This window comes from Rhinolophus hipposideros, assembly GCF_964194185.1.
Source record: "Rhinolophus hipposideros genome assembly, chromosome: 8".
In the NCBI taxonomy this organism is placed as follows: Eukaryota; Metazoa; Chordata; class Mammalia; order Chiroptera; family Rhinolophidae; genus Rhinolophus; species Rhinolophus hipposideros.
In genome coordinates, this window is record NC_138054.1 from 35,526,310 (window position 1) to 35,548,207 (window position 21,898).

A 21,898-nucleotide genomic window follows, 5' to 3' on the forward strand; every position below is an offset into this window, starting at 1 on the left:
TCCACAACTAAGACAACAACTTGAAGCTGAACAGCACCCTCCACAACTAAGATTGAAAGGACAACAATTTGACTTGGAAAAAAAAAAGCCTGGAAGTACACACTGTTCCCCACTAAAGTCCTGTTCCCCTTCCCCAATTAAAAATAATAATAATAACATTGTTTTAGAATGATGATTCTCACCTTAACTGCCACCTTTTTCATCAATATGTGGTCTAAACACATAAATCTTTTCTTCAAAATTATCTCTGAGGGAAACTGGTAAATGTTAACATAAGTTGTGTCTATGTGTATGTATGTTTATATTTATTCCAAAATATGTATTTTACAATTACCTTAGGAAAAGCACCAAAATATTAGCAGTGATTAGTTACCCTGAGAGAAGGGATTAAAATGATTTCTTCTGTTTGAGAATTCTTTATTTTTTTGTTAGTATTTCAAGTCTTTATTATAACCTTAGATTTCTTCCATAATATAAACACAATACTACGTTTTAGAAGACAGCATTTGTTGTCGAACCCATAGTTCATTCAATCTGAAGTCTTCAGAATACATAGATATGGCCGCAAAGAGCTTGATCAACATCAAAGGGAGGAATATTTTCTCAAATTCTTAATTTCATTTATTACTGCTTTCTCTCACATCATGAATTTACTTAAACACTTTGGGAAATAATACATTTTTTGAACCATACTTCAACTTACTGGCAATACGAATCTATGAACAAAACAGATGTTTTGGGTTTTTTGTTTTGTTTTGTTTTTTTCCCATGAAGTGAGAGCGTTTTCAATCTGCCATAACAAGTGCCCACACATCTTCACTTTGACAATGTAGCATTCAAGTTTTAGACAAGGCAGATTATTCATTTTTCACTTTGCCACAATTTTTATGTTCCTGCCAGAAGTCTTCTCTGCATTTGATTTTTTTTTTCTTAAGTGTGTTTTCCCAGGATCCATAAGCTCCAAGTCAAGTAGTTGTTTCAATCTAGTTGTAGTGGGCGCACCTCAAGTAGTCCAAGTGGGGATTGAACAGGCAACTTTGTTAAGAGCATGGTGAGCAAATCGACCAAGAGAACTAACCAGGCGCCCCGCATTTGATTTGAATTCCACCTTTGGTGCATCTCTCACTGCTTTTGCACAGATTTGGGAGTTCTGGATGTTGGTGGGTCCAGCCTGGACACCATCATTATGTGGCATGAGTGGAGCCTATCCAGCTGAATGGCTAGGACACCGACATCAAGATCGGGTGTGTACAGCCCTGCTAGAGAAATGATATTTTTAGCTTGCTCTAATATGTGAATATATCAAATAAGCTGTCTTTGATCGTACTTATTTACTGAATATTTATGCAACCACATGAACTGTATTTTTGCATTGCAACAAAGAATACACTGGTTATGATGGTCGAAAGGATATGAATGTTGAGGCAAAGACCAGACGGAAAGCAATCTTTGAATATACTCTAAAAATAGTTCTATTAGCAATGTGTTTAATGATTTAAAGACTGTCTAACTGATAAAATAAAATTCTAGGTTCTTAGCATTTCATTGGAAGAACCTGCTTTTAAGATTAACTAATCAGACAAGAATTACTGAAACTTTTAAATTCACTTTTGTGCATAATAAAGTCTTCACACACACAGTTGATCAGAAAAATAAACTGTTTTACCATCAAAATGTATTATAATTTTGTAATTATGACCCTAAACAAGATAAATATTTCTAATGGTTGACATGTATAAACAATTAAACAAACACATCAAATAGCAAATATATGTTTTTATATAAAGGCAACATTCAGGTTAGATGGTGATAACATTTGCTTTTCATGATTATAGTGTAACAGAGATGTTAAATACCCAAGTTAACTAATTTTAGTGGAAGGTATAGCATAGGTATTAATCCATTTTCAGGTGAGGAAGTTAAGGATTTCTGTCAATTCCCTAACTAATTAATGAACAGGTGAAATCTGCATGCCTTTTTGACCCACGTCATTCTTTCCAAATTTTCAATATCTTTCAACAACTCTCTTTTAATGTCATACCTTTCTCATTATTAACTCATCTCTTTATTTTCATTTTCAATGTTTTCTGATTTCTCAGTTGTTATTTCACTTTACCTGATGACCTTAGTCTTCATAGTAATTAAATATATTTTTCTTTTCCAGTCCAGACCTTGTCATGCTCTCTGCAGCTATAGCTTTTAAGGATTAACATTTTGAAGATAGAGTTCCTTTTTCTTATTATAGCTTTATTGAAGTATAATTGATACACATTAGAATGTACATGTATAAAGGGTATTATTTGATAAATTTTAATGTATGTATATACCTGTGAAACCATCACCACAATCAAGATAATAAATATATTCATCAACTTCAAAAGTTTCCTTTACCCCTTTGTAATTCCATTCTTCTCTCCTCTGCATCCCTCTTCCAAAACAACCATTGATACATAACTACAGAATCACTTGCATTCCCTAGAACTTTATATAAATTAAATTATTCAAAATCTACTTTTTTGGGGGCCTTGTTCTTTTCACTCAACATATGTACTTTGAGATTCATTTATGCTATGGCATATCTCAGTAGTTCATTCCATTTATTGCTGAGAATTATTTCAGTGTACAGGTATAAGACAGTTGGTTTTCCATTCACCTGTTGATGGACATTTGGTTGTTTTCAATTTTTGGCTATTCCAAATGAAGCTGCTGTGAATATTCTTGTATAGATCTTTGTGTGGATATATGCTTTTATTTGGTAAATATATAGTCTGGGTCATAGGCTCAGGTATGTTTCATGTTTTAAGAGACTGTAAACTACTTTCTCAAGTGTTCATGTCATTTTACATTCCAACTAGTAGTTCATGGGTATTCCATTTGCACCATTTTATTTGGTCAGGCTTTTTAATGTTAGCCATGCTCGTGAAAATGTAATGACATCTGATAGTGGTTTACATTTGCATTTCCTTCATGACAACGGTATGGAGAATCTTTCTATGTATTATTTGTCATTTGTGTATATTTTTTTGGTGAAGTTTCTGCTCAACAATGTTGTTCATTTTTTATTGTGTTGTCTTGTTATTAAAATGTAAGAGTTTTTTATACATTCTAGTTGCAAACTTCTTGGTATATGTTTTGCAAACATTTTCTAGTGTTTGTCTTTTTCCTTTTCTTAACAATGTCTCTTAAAGAGTGAAAGTGTTTCATTTTGATGAAGCCCTATTTATTGATTTTTTTTTTCTTTTATAAGTAAATGTTTTGGTATCGTATTTAGGAAATCATTGCCAAATCCACATCACTAAGATTTTCTCCTTTTTTTCTTTCTGGAAGTTTTATAGTTTTAGCTCTTATATTCTATCTATGACCATCCTATGTTAATGTTCTGTATATGGTATAAGGCCATGGTCAATGTATTCTGTTTTTTTTGTTTTTGCATATAACTCCCCAATTTTTCCAGCATAATTTCTTGAAAAGATTATCTTTTCACATAGAATTGTTTTGACATTTTTGTCAAAAATGAATTGAATATATATCTGTGTGTCTATTTCTGGACTTATTATTCTGTTCCTTTGACCTACTTATCTATCAATATGCTAATATCACATTTTGATTACTGTAAAGTTTTTTCTTTAAGATTTTTATTAAAATATAGCTAACATCTAATATTCTATTAGTTTCAGGTTTACATTAGTTATTTAATGTGACCCACCTGGGAATACACATAATTATTACCAAATTATTGATTATATTTCCTATGCTAAAGAAGTGATCACCACAATAAGTCCAGCAACCATCTGACACCATACCAAACTATCAGTATTATTGACTATATTACCTAGGTTGTATATTACATACCCAAGACTTATTTGTTTTATGTTTGGGACTTTGAACCTTTTATTCCCCTTTATATTTTCCCTCCCTTTTAAAATTTTCAATTATAGCTGACATTCAATACTACTTTATATTAATTTCAGGTGTATAGTACAGTGGTTAGACATTTATATAATTCACAAAGTGATCCCCTGACTAGTGTTCACCTACATAGTTACTACCATATTATTAATTATATTCCCTATACTTCACTTTATATCCCCATGACTACTTCATACTACCAATTTGTATTTCTTAATCCCTTCATCTTTTTCACCCTGCCTCCCAGTCCCTCCCATCTATCACCCTAACAAACCTAATACCCATCTGACAACATACACTGTTATTCAATATTATTGACTATATTCCTTATGCTATACCCTATATCCCCATGACTACTTTGTAACAACTAATTTGTATTTCTTAACGTTTTTCACCTACCCCTAACACCCCTCCCATCTGGCAGCCATCAAAATGTTCTCTGTATCTATGACTTTGTTTCTGTTTCATTTGTTTGTTTATTCTGTTCTTTAGATTCCACTTATAAGTGAAATCATATGACTTATCTTTCACTGTCTGACTCACTCCACTTAGCACAATATCCTCTAGGTCTATCCGTGTTGTCAAAGATAGCAAGATTTCATTTTTTTCTTACAGCTGAGTAATATTCCACTGTGTATATGTATCACCTCCTTTTTATTCATGCATCAATTCAGGGACACCCAGGTTGTCTTCATATCTTGGCTATTGTAAATACTGCTGCAATGAACATGTGGATGAGCACATCCCCTTGAAATACCATTTCGGGTTTCCTTGGATGAATACCCAAAAGTGAGATTACTAAATCTTTTTCTCTTGTTATAATCTTTGTTTTAAAGTCTACTTTGTCTGGTATCAGTATTGCTACCCCAGTATTTTTGTTTGTTTCCATTTTCATGAGATATCTCTTTCCATCCCTTTACTTTCAATCTGTGTGAGTCTTTCCATCTAAAGTGATTCTTTTTTAGGCAGCATGTGTAATGCTCTTGTATTCTTATCTATTCAGCCACTCTACCTTTTGATTGGAGTATTTAATCCATTTACATTGAAAGTAATTGTTGATAGGTATATGTTGAAAGTAATTGTTGATAGCTTGTAGGTCCTTGATTTTCATCACTTTGCATTTGTTCTGCCAATCCCTTCTGGCATGCAGTTTCTGTTGAAAAATCAGATGATAATCTGATGGGGGCTCCCTTGTAGGCAACCAACTGCCTTTCTCTTGCTGTTTTTACGATTCTCTCTTTGTCTTTAACCTTTGGCATTTTAATTACCATGTGTCTCGGGGTTGGTCTCTTTGGGTTCATCTTGTCAGGACTCTCTGCACTTTCTGAGCTTGTATGTCTATTTCCTTCACCAGTTTGGGGAAATTTTCCATCGTTATTTCTTCATATAGGTTTTTTGATTCCTTGCTCTCTCTCTACTCCTTCTGGTGCCCCTATAATGCAAATGTTTATATGTTTGAAGTTGTCCCACAGACCCTGTCATGCAGGGTGTCATGCAGGGTCTCAGCTCCTGCTCCCCACATAAGAATGTAGGATATGGTGAGGCCAAAAAGGAACACCCACGGTGCCACAGACAGGGGAGTCATACCACTATATTCTTGCTGATGGCTTGGTTGGAGACACAGGAAGCAGGAGCCACATGATCTGCAACCTGCCGTCCACTTCTCTGCCAACCAACCAACCCCTTGCTAACTGCAATATGCACTTGCCAGCCACCATCCACTGCTAGTGAAGCCACGGCAGTTATATTAATGCGCAGTGGCTCACTGGTCACAGCTTACAGTCTACTAGCCACAGCTGATGGCCATCCGATCACAGTTGATAGCCATTGACTACCCAAGCCAGCACCTTTCCACTTGAAGCCGAGAGCCTAGTAACTGCATTCTTGACTCTGTCCCCAAGGGCCTCTTAAACTCTCCTCACTTTTTTGGATTCTTTTTTCTGTTTCAATTGTGTGATTTATGCTACCTTGTCTTCCAAATCGCTGATTTGATCCTCTGCTTCCTTAGTCTGCTGATGATTCCTTCTAGTGCATTCTTCATTTCTGTTATTGTAATCTTCACTCTGATTGGTTCTTTTGCATAGTTTCTATGAGCATGGTTTTAACCATTATTTTGAACTCTGTTTTGGGTAGGTTGCTTGCCTCCATTTCGTTTAGGTCTTTTTCTGGAATTTTCTCCCATTCTTTCATTTTGGATGTATTTTTTGTTTCCTTATTTTGGCTGCCTCTCTGTGTTTGTTTCTATGTATTAGGTATGGCTGTTATGTCTCCCAGTCTTGCTGGGTGGCCTTATATAGTAAAGGTCCTGTGGGGCCCAGTGGCACAGTCTCCATGGTCACCTGCACCTGGTGATCCATGAGTGTCCCTTATGTGGGTTCTGTGTGCCTTCATGTTATAGTTGAGCCTTGCTTGCTCTTGATATGTCAGTGTATGGTATTGACCCTCAAGCAACTGGCTGTGGGGTTTGGCCATGTCCACAGCTTATGGTCTGCTATGTGGGGGGATTATTACATGGAGTGGGCTTCACCCCAGTGAGCTCTGGTGCCTGTTGAGACTGCACTTTCTGTGTGCTGCTTGTTGGGCTCATTGGTGCTGCTCTGCTGTGGTCTGAAGCCAATCTTCAGGTTCGTTGGTTCCGGGGCCTCTTGGGAAGTGCTCCAGTGCAGGCCCAGGTAGCCACTGCCTGTGACTGGCAGGCAATTACCTGGTAGGAGCTACAACGCAATCCACTGTTGGTCACTGCCTGTGCTGTACCTGGAGCCGCGTGGGATAGGCCACCCTGTAAACAGAGGATGGCTGCCATCAGTACAGGGTCCGGGGTAGCTCCGCAAAAGGCTAGGACACTCCAAGGACTGCTGCCACCTGCTGGCTCCCATAAGAGCCTGCATGAGGCATAGAGCCTCCTGCAGTATGTGAGTTAAGTGAGGCAGAGTCTCAGCTGAGTCAGCAGGGTGGAGCTCCGAGTTCACCAGGCCAATCAGGTTCAGATTTAGCCTGTGGGGGTGGGCTCAACATAGGCAAGATGGCACCTGCCTACCAGCTGCAAGTGAGGATGACCCCACAAGGAAAAGTGGGGACTGTTCTCCCAGTCCTTGCCCTGAAGTTACACAACTCAGTCTCTTCCGTGTCTCTGATGCGCCCAGAGTCTCCGTCCCTCCAATGGAGCCCAGGGTAAGTGCTTATGCAGACACTTTTAGAGGACACCTGGGTTTTCCACAGCTTTCCGTCCCACCTGGACTGTTGAAATCACCACTGCTTTTCATAAATAGCATATTGTGGTATATCATAAATAGTTATGTGGGGACACCTCTTCCTGGCACCAGTACTGAGCTGGGGAGCCTGGTGTAGAGGAGTGTGGTCCCTTGCTCCTTTGTGGGGAACCTCTGTGGCTGAGATATGTCTCCCAATTTTCAACCACCTCACGTGGGTGTGGGACTAGCCCGTTTGGTGTCTCTGCCCCTCCTACCAGTCTCGTCATGACTTCTTTATATCCTTAGTTATAAAACTTCTGTTCAGCTAGACTTCAGGTGGTTCTCCAAGTTGATTTTTCTATAATTTAGTTGTAATTCTGATGTGTTCATGGGATGAGGCAAGCACAGCATTCATCTACTTCACCATCTTGGATCTCCTCTATGGGTCTACTTTATTGTACTTTTTTTAAATTTTGAAGTTGAATACTTAATTATTTTTAGTCTACTTTTGGGTAGAGGATAACAAATGAAAGCTCCAACTTTCATACAACATCTTAGCTTCATCCTACAAGTTTTAATATAGAATGCATTGTGTGTAGCCCAGGTCTAAATATTTTATAATTTCCAGACATATGGTTTATTCAGACTATTGTTTAACTATTGATTTTAAATGTAATTATATTGTGGTCATAAGCGTTGTATTTATAATATTGACCCTTGAAAATTTTTGAGACTTCTTTTGTGACCTACTATGTGGTCAAATTTTGTAAATATTTTATTAGCTAAAACTATGTGATGCATCAGTTTTTGATAAAGGTTTGTTAAAATCTCAAAGTTCAAATCCAATGATGGATTTGTCAATATTTATTTTTTAAGTCACTATGTTTTTATATTGCTCTGTTAAAGACTATCCTTTCATGAATATTCAAGTTTATAACTCTTATTTCTTGGTGGATTACTGCAGTTTTTAATATGTAAAATCCCATTTTATTTTGGTCAGCATTTTTACCCTTAAATTATGATTTGTTTAATAACAACACTGTAATGTAGACTATCTTTTCTTTCATTAATAGTCCTATCAAGTATTTTTCCGTCCTATTGTTTTCTGTGTTACTTTAAGGCAGGTTATATCTTGATTACACACACACACACACACACACACACACACTAAGCTTTCTGAATTTTCATATAAATATTTAATCTATGTAAATTTACTATGATTACTTAGTTCTATCATTTTATTTTTTTTAAGAACACATCTTGTAGATTTATTTTTCTTTCTTTTAATTTTAATAATATAATACTTATTAGTAGTCTTTTAACAACATAATAGTTAGACATTTACACCCCTCACAAAGTGATAACCCCCTTCCCCCAAGCTACTACCCCTCTGACATCTTATATAGCTATTACAATACCACTGACTATCTTCCTTATGCTATACTCCACACCCCGTAAATATATAGTGTGTATATATTTATATTTATAGTTGACATTCAGTATTATTCTACTTCAGCTTCAGGTGTACAGCACATTAGTCATGCGTCTACAATCTGTGAAGTGATCACCCTGATAAGTCCAGTGCCCATCTGGCACCCTATAATCTTTACAATATTGTTGATTATATTCCCCATAATGTATTTCATATCCCCATGACTATGTTGTGTCTATTGATTTGCACTTTGTAATCCTTTTACCTTCTTCCCCATCTCCTCCCCACTCCCATTTAGCGACTGGCAGTTTCTTTTCCTTTTAATATATCTCTGAGTCTAGTTCTGTTTTGTTTGCTCATTTATTCTGTTTTTTTTTTATTCCACATGTATGTGAGATCATATGGTATTTTCTTTTCTCAATCGGACTTATATCACGTAGCATAATATTCTCTATCTATTTAGTAGTTTTTAATTAGCTTCTGTGGGCTTCATTCTTTTCCGGTTTTGTTTGATTCTATTGTAATAGTTATTTAATTTTCATTTTCCCCTCCTTGTCTAGAAACAATTACTCTACGTTTAACACACACACGCACACACACACACACACACACACACACACACACACACACATACTGGGGGTCCCAAAAAATGTATACACATGACTTGTATTCATCTTTTGTTATCAGCATATATTGAATATTACAATTTTAATACAATTGCTTCCTTTCTTAAAATGTGTATGCATTTTTTGGCACCCTCTGTATTTAATAAACTTGAAAGCAGAAATTATTCTATTATCTTACTTGTTAGTATAATCTAGATTGATAGTCAAATCATTTTTGAATCAAATAAAATTGCTTTTTATCTCTTAATAATGAGTTAATTTAACAAAATACTTTACTAAAACCTTAGCTTGTACACTCCACTTTTTTCCATCCAAATTTACCCATTTTTTTCCTTACTGCTTATATACAATGGAGTAATGAATTTTGCTATTTATTAGAAATTTGCCTTTAGTAAAACTATTATTTATTTGTAGGAAATGTGTAATATTCTTTGATAGTTCTAAATTTACTTTTACTTACTGGTCATAATTTGCAATATCTTTAAATTGGAATCTATTTATTTAAATAGTTATAGAAATATCTTAGCCTTTGTATTTCAGATCTTGCTGGTCTGCCATTTTATTAATTTTCTACTTCTAAAATTGTCATAGAATAATATCTACTGTTTATTGAAAGCTAAATATTTGTCAAAAAGTTCTCTAAGAATTTTGAATGTTTCCACTAATTTTATCTCACAATAACCCTTTGAAGTAGAAACTATTACTATCACTATTTTACATATAAAGAAGCTTGGGTATATAAAGAAATGCCCAAAGCAACTCAGATAACGGAAGCAGGGCTTGGCTCCAGGTCTGTGATCTTAACTGTGAGCTGATTAGACTCATTGTAGAGTCTGTCCATCTATCTTCTGTCTGTTTTCACTTTCTTTTCATATTTTTCTTTACATCTCTGTGGTACATTCTGTGGTTATTCCTTCATATCACCTTCCATTTTTTTTCATTTTCTTTTTAGCTACAGTGTGTATTCTTTTATGTTACCTTCTTTTGAACAAAATCATATTTTTAATTACATCATGTTACATATATCAGTAATTCATTACCCTTTACTGTATTAACTGAATATACCACACAACATTTCTCTATTTTTTATTGATGGATATTGGCATTGTTTCTAGTTTTTGACTTTCTGAATAAAGATGGTATAAATAAACTTGTGAAAGTATTTTTGTAGACAATCACTTCCATTTATCTTGGGTATGTACTTAAGAGTGAAATTTATAAATTAAATGATAAACAAGATTATTGATAGAAAATATCAAAGTTTTTTCCAAAGTGCTTATACCATTTTACAGTACCACCAGAAACATGGAGGACTTAAAATGTGCAAACATAATAGTGTCAGTTATTTTAATTACAGCCACTTGCAGTGGGTGTGTAGTACATTTTATTGTAATTTTAATTTGTATTTCTCTCTTTCTGTGCTTGTGTTATAAACCAAACATTTTTAGCATATTTACATTAAAAAGTCAATAAATTTTAAAGAAATTAATAAGAGTAATATTTTATATTTTTTTATATATTTTCTTTCCTTCTTACATAGTTGGGTTATATTATGGAATTATTTTCCATTTAGTATAAATATTCTTTAACATTTAGTTAACATTTTTTTCTAGTGACAAATTTTCTAAGTTTGTATTTGTCTAAAAATTATTTTATTCACCCTCATGTTTAAAGAACAGTTTTCTTGATATTCATTTCTAGTTGATCTGTTGATAGCTTCTTTTTTTTTTTCTCTCTTTCAACATTTTACCCATATCCACCACTGTTTTCAGGCTCCCATCAATTCTGTTGAGAAGTCGATTGCCATTTTTGTTGTTCTCTTTAAAATAATATTTTGTCTTTGGATGCTTGCTTTTAAGATATTCTCTTTAGCTATTGTTTATAGCAGTTTGACTATCATATGTCTACAGGAATGTTTGTATATCAGGTTCTCTGAATTTCTAGGAACTCGGGATGATGTGTTTCATTAATTTTGAAGAATTTCAGCCATTCACTCTTCAAATATGTTCCTTTACATCATTATTCCTCTCCTCTTGTTCTGAGACTTAAATCAAATGAATGTTCAATTATTTTATATTATTCCACAATTCTCATTACCTTTTCGTTTCCTTTTTTCCGAGATTTTGTATGGATAATCTTCTGCTATGTTCTACAACACACATAATGCCACAATGAAAGGAAATTTCTATTTAGTCTCACTGCACTTCTATTTTCTGTACACCTCTGTTATTTTTTTAGATCAGTTATGAATATTAACTTTTAACTGACCTCAGTTCTCCACCAATCATGCAGACATTAACACATTACTTTTCCTGATGAACAGTCCACTTTATGCCTTTTGCGTTACCAGAAAACTTCACTAAGTTTTTATTGCCTACCAAATTATGTATCAACTCCTTAGCCTTGTGCTGAAGGTTTTTCACAATCTGGTCCCAATTTACAATATTCTGGATTATGTCCCATTATTTACTTATTAATTCAACAATTTATTTTTATTATTTTTGTTTTATTTATTTATTTTTTATTGAGTGCCTACTAAATACCAAGTACTCTGCTTGGCACTGGGGAGCAATAATAAGCAAAGCAAATATAGTCAAAAATGGAATAGACTGGTGGTTGGAGCACACATTTATGTAATGATCATGCTAAAATAATCATAAAATGACAAATGAAATTTTAGCAGCAGGGTTTCATGGTGCAATGAAATAAAATATTAGTAGATTCTGACTGGATTAAGAGGGCTGAAAATTCTTCTCTCGTAAAGTTATGATTCATAATGAGAAATTAAAATGAGCATAAGGTGAACTAAATGAAGAGAGGGAGAAAGCATTTCATTCAAAGGGGGAAAAAGACATTTTTAAAATATGGCAAGATATGGGATGAATCGTGTAAGAAACAAAAATAAAATATTGCTGTTTGAAAGCAAAGAATGAAGGATTCCAGTGCTGAGATGAATGCTGACAAGTAGATTGGGAACCAGGTACGCAGTGCCTTGTAAGATTTAAGACTTTATTTCAAGATCACTGAAAATTCTGCGAAGGTTTTAAGTAGAGGAGTGACATTATCAGAGTTGTATTTAGACTAAAAAAAAAAAAAAAGAAAAAAGAAAAAAGTCATGGCTGCTATGGAAAATAGATTTGAAAGAAATAAGAATGGATATGTACAGCGTGGTGCAGTTAGAAGGCTATTGTAACTCAGGCTAATGATGATGAGTTTTCACTAGAGTAGTTGCTATGGTTATGTAGTTGCTATGGTTATAAAGAGAAATAAATAGACTTGAGAAATGTATAGATAAAATAAACAAGTCTTGGTAGTAGATTTGACATGGTGAATGTGTTATGTAAAATCAAGTTTGATTTTTAGGGTTTTTGCTTATTTAATTTAATACAAGTTGAAGTCATTAATTGCAGTAATGGATATTAGGGGGAAAAGTCCATCTCTAGCTTTGTTTTGGAAATATGGCTTTTTAAGTTGCCTTGGTTTATCTAAATGGAGATTTAAGAATATAGTTGTAGGGACAAGTCTACAGTTCGAAGTAGAGGTCTATGTTGGAGGTATATGTTTTGGAGTCACCTGAATATAAGTGGTAAATAAACATGTGTAGATGAGATCATGTGGTAAGAATATATGGAGTGAGGAAAGAATAGAACTAAGGACAAGTCTTGAGTTCTGTCTAGATTTCATCACTCGATAGAGAAGGATCAGCCTGAAAAGTAGAGAGATAGACAGAAAGGTAAGAAAAACGCCAAATAGGTGAGAAAAAAAGCTTTAAAAAAGTACATTATTCAAGAAGCCAAGGGAGAAGATATTAATTCTATAAGGAGATGAAAATGCTGATCAAATCAGATGGAAACCAAATATTTTCCATTAGATTTGGTGATATTAAAGTTATTGTAATCTTATTTAAAGCTATCTCAGTGGAATAATGGGGGTATGTGTCAGATTGGAGGAAATTGTGTGCTTGAAAGAATTAAAATGAACTGGAAAAAATAAGGAGCATATAAAGAACAGCATAGACATTTTCAAAGTCTCTGAAGAAACCCAACAAAAACTAATGAGATCATATGTTTATACATGAAGCTTATGAAATATTTTTTTTATAAATAAAATAATTGTATCTAAGTGCCTATTTAAAACTTATACCAGTGTACTTTTAAACAAAATAGTTGTTTTTATTCTATTTTTAAAAATATACATAACATGAAATTTATCATTTTAACTATTTTTAAGTGGACAGTTTAATGGCATTTAGTATATTCACATTGTTATGCAGTCATCACCACCATCCATTTACTGAACTTTTTTTTAACTTGAAAATTGAAACTCTATACAAATTAAACAATAACTCCCCATTTATCCCTCCCTCCTGCCCCTGGCAGCCATCATTCTACTTTTTGTCTCTATGATTTTGATTACTCTAGGTACCTCATTAAGTGGGTTCATACAGTATTTGTCCTTTTGTGATTGGCATATTTCCTTTAGCTTAATGTCTTCATCCATGTTGTAGCATGTGTCAGAATTTCCTTCCTTTTTTAAGACTGAATAATATTCCATTGTATGTATATTTTATTTATTCATTTATCTGTCTGTGAACACTTTTGTTGCTTCTATCTTTTAGCTATTGTGAATAATGCTGCTATGAAAATAGGCTCATAGGCATATAAATATCTGTTTGAGTCCTAGCTTTCAATTCTTTAAGGCATATACTCATAAGTAGAATTGTTGAATCATATGGTAATTCTTTCTTTCTTTTTTTTGAGGAATCATTATATTGTTTTGTTTAGCAACTATAGCATTTGACATTCTCACCAGCAATACACAAAGATTTGTATTTCTCTACATTCTTACCAACACTTGTTATTTTCTGTTGCTTTTTTGTTTGCTTTTGATAACAGCCATTCTCATAGTATGAAGTGGCATTTCACTGTAGTTTTGATTTGCATTTTCCTGATGATTGGTGATGTTGAGTATTTTTTCCTGAGCTTATTGTCCATTTGCATATCATTTTTGAAGAATAGCTGTTTAAATGCTTTGCCCATTTTAAATCAGATTGTGTTTTTGCTGTTGAGTTATAGGAGTTTTTATATATGAGCAATATTAACCCCTTTCAGGTATATAATTTGCAAATATTTGTCAAGTAATTTTTAAGAATGAAAAATCATGTTGGTTTGAGATTTCTACAAAGGAAAACTTAATGCAGTCCAAAATGGAGTAAAATACTCAATAGGAAAGGAAGTGTGAGCGAAGGATTTTTGATCTGACAAGCTGCTTTCAAGTATGTATGTTAAAAACAACAACACAAGAAATAGTATTAAATATGCAAGAACTCGGAAAATATTGTTTCCACGAAAATGTCATAAAGAATCTACTGATGTGTTAACCTCAGCCAACCAATGTATGTGGTGAGCACACAATCTATTTAATTGTAGAAATGAGATTAAAATAATTGTAGACGTTAGAATGCAAAATGAAGGTAAAGATATATGTGATTTCAAGGTAGAAATAATGTAACATATAAAAAGCTAAACATTAGTGCAATAAATGGTAGGAAAGTTAATAGTTATACTGATGACATTCATAAGACTCAGTAGCTAAAGGACATAAATTTAGGCTGATAAATCACATTTTAAAAAGTACAGGTACATTTATTTAGTGGCACAAAGAGAAATAACTGGAAAGTTAATACTTTTAGGGAAATGCTATAAATTAAAACTTTAATAATCACTGTATGCTCACTTAGATTGGATATCAATGCCTATGTTTAGACTAGGAATGCAGAGATTGCTCGAAAGGGAAAATGCCTTTATTCTTGGTATTTAGAATAAATAACAACAAACCAACATTTAGCATGTTAATTGGATTTGGTGGTAAAGCAGAGTGAAGAGGAGAAAATTCTGAGGGCTTTGCTTGGAAGGTTGATGAAAAAATGGTGATGCTTTCTGAGTTAAGGTTAGCATAAGAGAAGAGTTGAAAGAAAAGTTGAACATTTCTGTTTTTCTATGTTGATATTGATTTAGCTGGATTCTCACCCTACTGTCTATGTCAATTCTGATACCAAGAGACTCCGAATAAGTGCAACACTCAATTGAAAAGACAAATTCCAGGAACAGCTATTGATCAATTTTGTATTGTTTACTCATAGAAAGAAACAATGTAGATAAGTCTCCAGAAAATGGAAACAATTACAAGAAATCTAGGACAATGAGGTATATAGTAGGTGTGGATAGAATTAATGGATGTCAGGAAGGTGAAGGAAGGCTAATTAGGTGGAACCAAGTCCTGATGATTTTTTTTTCTGAAGAAACTAGCAGAGGTTGGAGCTACAAGGGTACTTCATTTGTCTATTAAGAAACACAGATGTTCTCTTTTTTAAACACTAAGATAATGTATTCTGAAGGAAATGTATCATAACAGATCAAGAGATATTTTTAAGCTATGAAAATAAAATTATTCAAGCTAATAATACATTGTAAACTAAATCTAAAAATGATGTAAGTAAACATGGTTGAGAAACAGAAATAAAATAAAGTTTCTATTAACATCTAATCAAAATGAAGTGTGTATGACATAATATTAAGCAGGAATATATATACATATAATTCTCAATATATAATAACTACTAGTTACATGTGATGAAAAAGAACAGGGATATTCTATGCTTGTAGTGTTTTTATTAATAGGAAAGGTGCATCCAAACTTAACATATGTATTATTGGAGCTATCATGAAGATAGACAGATTTAAAGAAGGCAAATAGCTGTTTTATAAGATGAGGATAAAAAGGATTTTGAGAGAAAGGAATAACTTACAGAAGGATAAAAACTACTGGCAAACAATGAATAGCTGTTCTCTTTATTTATTGAGAACAAAACAAGAGAAAATAGGCTAACCTTGTAGACAAAGGGATTTAAACTTTGTGTAAGTTAAAACTTTCTAACTAAAAGAGTTTTGAGATACTGGTTAAATATCTTTTTATTTTTTATTTTTGTTTTGAAAATTATTAAGTATAAGTCATACTCCCATCTGTGTTTTTAGCAAAGCCAAAATTACATATGGCTAAACTCTGCATGAGATTGTTGTCACATTTTTAGAATTGGTGTTTAAGTATATAAAGACTTCTATGCCAAGAATGCTGACCAGCTTATCAATATCAATTTTAAGCAAGAGAGCAAATTACCTTTAATTGTATCAGAAGAATTTAGTTAACTACACAGAAGAATTTCCTCCTGGAGAGGAATGTTAAGCATAGAGATGAAATCCTTTGGGACCAGATAATAATGAATAAAACACAAGGAAATGCTGTCTAGCTGGACAATGAGTGAGTAGGAATTTCACTGCTGAGCCTGTCAGCTGAGTGTGCTCAGAGAGTCTGGTTCAAACAGCAATCACCTTTGACATAGAAGGCAAATGGGGGAGTGGGGACTTGTGGTACCAGGACCATGAGAGAATGGTTTGGGGATCACTTCAAATCTTTCAAGTCCACACTAGACTACCTAGAACCAGTCAGGCTAATGCCATTGTGTTCCATTTGTACAATTCTACCTCCAAACCAGAGGCTTCTAGGACAGGTAAGAGTGGAAAAAAAGCTACTCACAGTCGACCTCACTGTTACATGATAAGTGCTAGGTGCTTTTCTAATAACTTTATGTGCATTATCTTATTTAATCGTTACAAAGAACCCCATGAGAAAAATGAAGAAGGTTTTATTTCAAGTTGCATTTTACAGAAGAAGATGGTGTCTTTGAATACTTATTCATTACAACTTTACTCAAATCCCTATACCACTTAAAGCAGGTCAGTCTGTCTTACTATTAGAGACCATATTCTCAGTCATTATTCTATATATTGATTCAATTATATTTTTGAAAGTGCAGCAAATTTCAGGAAACATGGATTAAAGAAGACTAAATTATTAGACTATGTTCATTTGTTTACTTTGATATATTTAAAAAAATATAAATTTTAGAAAAATGTAATTTCTCATTAAAAAGTATTATGTGTAGTTACTGAAAAATGTTTAATATCTTTGTTATGCTAATTTTAGACTTTTTAAAAACCTTATTAGAATGCATCCATTATTTGCTAAAGTTAACAGATTAGTCGTTCCTCCTTATGCATGACAAAATGGAATAATCTCTATTTCTGACAACTTCTGAAGAAACTGTGCTCTGGAGGAAAAACAAATTTTAGTCATATAAGATTTGCCTCTCAATAACACATTTATGTTCTTTATTAGGCTTCCAGTAAGATATGATTGTGTTGGATCACACTTCTTTAGATATATACAAATTAGGCATATTGTACAATTGCTAGGAATTACTTTCCTAATGTTTCACAATAGCTAGAATTAATTTAAATCCTTTAGGGTATACGAGGCCGGAAGTATGTCATGTTCATGGTACAGTAGGAAATAATTAGATCTGTAATGAAGAGACACTCCCAATTAAATCTTTATGGGAAAATGATTCTGAAATTAGCTTTAAGGAAATTGAATGGAAGCAGATCATAGGCAAAATGTAATACTCATGCACAGTATTAACACGCATATTTTATATTTGTGTATGGAACTATGTTATCTCCCTCAGAGTCGAGATATCATTTGTGTGACAAATTAGAAAAAGTTAGGTCTATATTAGATGAACTAAAAAGAACATGAGAAACACTTTTGTCATGCTGAGAAGTGATTTTCATAGCAACAGTCAATGGCTTATTTATAGTAATCAAATTCATATATAAACCTTAATAGGAGAAATTATGAATACAACCTAATATCCTAGAATTTATATAGATAGATACGAAGTGATACAGAAACTTTTTAATTTCAGTTTTATTGAGATATAATTGACATACAGTCCTGTATGTTTAAGGTGTACAACATAATGACTTGACTTACATATATTGTGAAATGATTACTGCAATGTTTATTGAACTCAATCTTAATTATTAGATTGTGTAAATTGTCTCAAAATCTCTCTGTAATTTATTTAATTAATACGTTGTTTACTAGACCATGTGGAAAATACTATTTAAGATCTTATATTTCTAAGTTGATTGATAAGATTTTATAAAACTGTCTTGAATTCTCAGGAAACAATGTAAATTTTAAAAGATTTAAAATAGGTGTATATATGTGAATGTTCCAATTTTCATTTTATTATCTTGTCTTGAAAATTCTAATATGACTTTTTTCCTTTAATTTCCAACATTTAAGTAATATAGTTTCAAAGTATGAGATGCTTATGTAACTCTTGATTTAATTGGAACATTGTAGGGGGACTTTCCAATTTTATAAATAAGAAAATTTGGATTCAGAGAAGTTCAATAACTGGCCAAATTCACAGTCTGGTTCCTAGTTGGTGACACTTTCGAAACTATAATTGAATTCAATACTTCTAATCTTAAACATCTAGTTTGTACATGAAACCGAAATGCTTCTGGTGGGTAGCTATTTGCTTGCATTCATCCATCCTTGGACAAAAGTTCAGTGCACAGTGAATAGAAACACATTTTAAAAGTTAAATTTGAGGGCATTTATACTCATAGTGAGGTGCAGCTTTAAATGTTTTCCTGGATCATTATTGACATTCAATTATCTAGTGGAAAGATTGTAGCCTCCGGTTTTTGCCATAATATTCCAATTATAATTTACATAGTGCTTCCAGTGATTGGCAAGAAGGAGACTGCAGTGTTATTCATATGCAGAATTTCAGTCCTTGATGAATAAGCTATTATGCATAAAAGAAAGCATCTTAAGCAAATTGATTTTCTGTGTAGAGCTTTAGCCCAAAAGGACTTCTCTGTACAAAAATCAAGATCAATAGTTCTAAGCAAAGCTAAGTTGAATCATGTCACTGCTTCAATTTTACAATAGTTTAATGTAAGATAAATAACAAAGTTGCTTTGGCATCTTTCTTGTTGGTTGTCCTAATTTCAGTAACAATCAGTGTATATTTCATTACATCACTTGCTGTTGACACCAGAACTGTAAGTAGAATTTATAGTGGGGGAGACATATGTTATGCTTGTCAACCAAGGGTAGCATACCTGTCATTCCTTGTTATCTATTTAACCAAAACATTAGTAAAACTAAATTCTATTATGATAATTAAACTCTGAATTTATGGATGTCATGTGAAAGAATGAAAATAATGAAATTAATTCCTGCTACTCTGGAGGAGTTGGGGACCATATTTGAGTAGCTTTATGTAAATGCATTAAATTATGACTAATGGTAACATTTTTAATGTAGGAGATGGGGTATCTCCAAAGAGAAAGGGCTATTAGGGGATTTAGATGATTATTCTGACAATTCAAACTTAAAATGCACATTTATTCCAGTAACAGAAATATTTGGGGAGAAACTGACTGATGCAAATAATTAACTGGAAAAACGAAAGAGAAATAGCATTTGTTGGGTACCCTCTGTATGGGAGGCAGCATATACATGTTATTCTACATATTCACCAAACTAATAAAACAAGTATTTTTAAACTACTATGTTGGAGGTAAGATATATAATGTTGGACAAGAAAGATCTAGTTTATATCACCACAGAGCTTATAACTACTTTGCAATGGATGTCTAAGTAGGACCAACAAGAACTAAGAGAATTGAAATAACTTGTTCAAAGTCACACTGTTAAGAAGTGGCAAGGGAGGGTCCAAACCCAGGTCGGTCTGTCTTCAAAACCTGACGTATTTCACACCACAGTGTTATGAACTAAGTCAGGTGAATAGTGAGTATTTTATCAAGTATATAATAATAAACATACCTATATCTATTCATTTCGCAATCTTCTAGTCCCCGGGATTTCTTTGGGTTAAAAAAAAAACAAACCAAACAAAAACAGTTCATTTTGCAAATTTTGGCAGGTGCTTATGTCTGGACCAGAGAACATTTCATTGTCACACATAAAAGCTTTTTTAAAAACTGTAATTTGCACATAGTTTTGAAAATTAATTTAATAAATATTCAATGAAAACAAAGATTAATTACTCCAAGTTTGTCAGTCAACATAATCAAGTGATGACTGTGGTTTTATGTTTTGAAGCAGTTGTTACTTAGACACAAACTATGATACATTTTTAGAAGTAAATAATTCCTAAATTTATATTAACTCCTTCATAAACCATAGGCCAACTGAAAAATGAATGAAAACACTCTAACATCAGTGTGAATAAAAGTATGCAAGCTTAAGGCTGAAAGTTAATTTCAAACCTTTAGTTTCTTCAGAAATTAGTTAACTCCACCATTGATCTCATTAGAAAATGAAGATTTAGTAAGGAATTTCTGAAATAGTTAGTAATTTTAGTCATAGGAAATTGTATAATTATCTCCTTTTTAAAACACTAGTTTGAAAATATGTAAGCGTGTAGAAATTCTTGAAATATTTAGTATTTTTTAGTCTTAGAAAATTGTATAACTCTCCCTTTTTTAAACTACTTTGAAAAAAATTAAGCGTGCACATTATATTGAATTTAGGTTTGGGGAATGAGAGTTTTAAGGGTATTTTAGTGAAACTGTCTATATATGGTCCCTAGCGTTTCAAGTGCAAAGACCAATTTCCTCCCTGCAGCACTTGATCCTCTTCAACATATTTACACAACTATTTATTGGTCTTTACTACTTTCAGGCAACACATTTGCTTCTTTGGAGATATTAGTAAACAAATAGCAAAAAAGAAAAAAAAATGACCAGCCCTGCCCTCGTGGTGCTTGTCCTCATCTTCTCTGGTATTTTCAAATTTACTTTTTCCCGATTTCTTTCACTCACTCCCCTTCCTGCAAACATTCCTGCCATGCTAATATTCTCAGTGGCTTTATTAACTTTCTTCTCTCTTAAACTATTTCACTGTGCAACACTCTCAGCTTCAACTATCTCCTCTATGTGGATGTTGCTTTGAAATCGTCGTCTTCCTACCTTTGACCTCTTTCCTGCATTCCAGTTCCATGTGTCCAGGTGCTTACACAAGTCTACCTGGACATTTCACCATCAGCTCACACATAACGTGTCCCGAATTAAGTGCTATACCCACACTTCCCTTCCAAGAAATCTTTTCTTTCCTTAGTGCCTCTTTTCTTCCCTATGAACATTATCATTGATCAAGAAGTCATCCAATGTAAATGTCTATAGTATACGTACGTGATTAATAGCTCTAATTTCTAGACTCAGGAAGCCTCTGTTTCTGTTCTAACTTTGCCAATAATTAACTTGATAACATTGGCAACTAACTTAACCTATTGGAGTCATAATTTGCTTATCTGTAACTTTGGGATTAAAGGTGCTGGAAAGATAGACAGAGGTGACATTATTAAGGGTTCAGCACCTACTAAGACATAAATAGAAGTTGTTTTTGCTATTGGTTTTCCTTTTATTATCATATTTTATAACTACCACTACTCATTTCAAAGTATGCTTGGCAAAGCCATGGGGTGCTTCTGGGTCAGAGGGTCTGAGGCACCATGACATCCAATTACCCTCTAAAGTTACTTCTGCCAGAGCATCTCTGAAGTCAGGTGATTTAGTTACCAGAGGCCAGTTTTGAATTCTGATTGAAATGGATTCTACTGTCGATACAATTGTACAAGCCAATGATGTTCTCCTAGGGACGTTCCTTTGTTTTTCTATTCAAATCTTTTTTTTTTTTTTTGTCCCCAAATAATACTCTTGAAGAGCCAAACTTTCCACTTGGCACTGATTTTTTCCTTCGTTACATCCTTTTGAGTGTGTGCATTTGGCTCA